Raw genomic sequence first — 3,050 nt, 5'->3', positions numbered from 1 at the left:
TATATATATATTTAGAGATCTAGGTCTTAAATGTAGAAAGTTATCTAAACTGACCCTGTGTGACATTATACCCACTGAAGATAGCTGTAACTCAAAGAGCTGATTTTATCTTCAATGCCTAATATTGACCCTGTAATTGCAGGGCTTATGCATGAAAACATAGCTATAAATAAAGAATAAAGAACAGTGACTTAAACACCAAAGCCAATTAAATTTACTTCCATCTCAACATTTACAGAGTACATGAAACATTAATAAACTTTATTGACACTGGAAGTTGGTGTCTTCCTAGATTTGAAACTAAGGAGGTGATTTTTCCATTTCAGCAAATTCATTTTATTTTGGCTAGAATTGTCATCATTTTCCTTCTCTTTATTTAAAAGTCTCAAATGTACTAAGCAACAAGCAAAGACGTTTTTGTTTTGATTCAGTCCAAGTATTATACTGAGTGTGTCTATAAAATTTGATATTTTTGTTTTCACATCAAGCAATAAATTTTCCCAATAATATTCACTGGAAGTGGCTGGATATATTGCTAAATGACTTGCACATGGAGAATTGGCCATACATTTTAAAACATTTTGTGATTAATGCTAAATACATGGACTCAAGGTCTGTACACAAGCCAGAAAGGTGAATTTCTTTAAAGAAACCTGTCCACTGGCCAAAAATGAAACTAATTTTGCATGTGTGCTGGGTTTGGATCTAGTCATACCCTGAAAGCCTCATGCAGTCATGAGGCAGCTCCTGGACTTTGTGACTGATTCTTGATCCAGTGCTGGGATTGCAGGTATGAGTACTACATCACCCTGGGACAGGTAATCTGCATTTCAATGTAAGAAGGGGAGAGAGTTTAGCTATCTGCCTGAGGTGCTGCCACTGCCTTTGCTGTTTTGCTCTTTGCCGCCACCATGGACAGCTGTTCTTTGCCATGTGTCACACTGCCTTGGGGCCACCTGAGAATGAAAGTGAGACTTCCAGTAACTGTGAGCAAAATAAACCTTTTCTTCATTCATTTTGAGAGTCAAGTATTTGTCCCAGCAATGAGAGAAGAGTAACTGAAACAATGTGACTTTAAATAACACATTCACTTTAGACTGTTTTTATAAATTTTAGTTTTTCTTAAATTGTCATTTTAAAAGTTATAAAACAAAACATCACCCTTATTTTTATCACATCTTTCCAGAAAATGGGTAGTGATGTATAGATAATAAGAAATCTATAAAATATTTGAGGGATTTGATCCAAAGAAATATAAATTATAAGCCTATTTCATGAAAATTTTTCAACTAATTGATTTTCTAAAGTTTGTTACAGATTGTTAATCTTATAATTTTTGAACATCCCAGACAACTTACAGTGTTATCAGATATAATGAACCAGTTATTCTTTTAAATTACTAAATTAGGGAATTATTATTCTGAAGCAGAAGAGAAGAAACTATGAATTTTTTCTATACTTGATCTTAGCCAAAAGGATGAGAAATGATACTTTTTCTTGTAGCATGAAAAGCATTAATTTTTCAATAACATATGACTTATAGCTCTTAACAATGTATTTGTGCCCAAGTGCTGCTCTGTACAAATGGTATTATTATACAATAATTGTCATTAAAGTGATAGGAATGAAGAAGACTTGGTGGTAAGGAGTCACAGATTTCATTTTTGCTGCCCTGTGTGCATATGGTATGCCTTGGCTTATAATACGAAATAGTCTTCTACCCATGTTATTTTTTCTTCACTTTCAGGGTGATGGAGTACCTGAATTTTGGCTGAGAAGATTGATATTCAGAATGGAGAATGGATGTTCACTGTACCTACCAGCTGTCACTTGGCTTGTGGAGTATAAATGGGAATATAAATCTCAATTCGAAACACTGGTATGGAACTATGCATTTCTAGCAAACAAGATTAGCCTAGAACTTGGTACACTTGCTACATAACTGAGGATGAATTTACACAAATATTGAGTTAGAGAACCCTAACAAGCATGTCTTAAGTAAACCTGAAGTTGTTTTTATCTCGTGTGAAAACTCTTCGTAGACACTTTAAAGTGAGCAGCATGTCTCAGCGTCAGGTTAGACTTGTTTCTACTTTTAAGACCTCGGTCTCTGGATCTAAAGTACGTTTTAAATATATAATCCATTTTATATTCAAGGGAATGAGAGAAAGAATAACCAACTTTTATAAACAGACTCAGAAAAAGTTTCTGTTAATGATGTTTCTTTTAGACAAAGTACAAAAAATCATAACCAACTTTGAGTAATTGCCTTCCTAAAATCACACTAGAAAATTTAAATAAATGGTTTCATCACCCACAAACAAAGTATGTTTCCAACAGTATTTCATCTCTGAATGCCACAGAGAATATAAAGAAAAAGAAGAAATCAGTTTGGGATAAAAGACTTAATGGAACATACTGATATAAATGATGCAAAATTAAATTTTCAAGGGACAACATACACAAGTAAATGACAATTTAGCGTAGCTGTTATATGTACACATGGAGGAGATTTTGCAGAAAGAACATTCGAGGGCCGCACGAGGTATGCGATTCATTATTTAAGTAGTCAGCTGAGCCCCAGGAAGGATCTGTGGAACATTGCTCCCTGACACTAGGGTGACACTGCACCACATAATTAAAACAGCATACTTATAGTGATAGAGTTTCAGTGTCTAGTTGTCAAGCAAATGTGATCGAGGCACAGGACAAAGTCAGGAATAATACAGTTATCTTAATGTCATGAAAGTGGTGATAGCTTGCAGTATCAGAATACCTTCAATATGTAAAACTCGAAGGAAGGTTTTGGTTCACACACTCCACACACTAATATCACGGCCAGCCGCCTTAGTTACATCTTCACTAGAATACCTTTTCAGTTATAACCTTCCACTTACACTCTAATTAAGAATAACTATACTTGCTATTAAGCTTTGTATGAGCGTGACTGATGAATACTTTATTCCTAGATTTCTAACAATTTTTAATGGCATGATAATACACCCAAAGAGAGAGATTTAAAAGAAGCATATTTCATATTGTTCTTATAG

This window comes from Octodon degus, unplaced genomic scaffold (genome assembly GCF_000260255.1).
Source record: "Octodon degus isolate 3935 unplaced genomic scaffold, OctDeg1.0 scaffold00294, whole genome shotgun sequence".
NCBI classification, from domain to species: Eukaryota; Metazoa; Chordata; class Mammalia; order Rodentia; family Octodontidae; genus Octodon; species Octodon degus.
Note: the sequence above shows the minus strand (reverse complement) of the source record.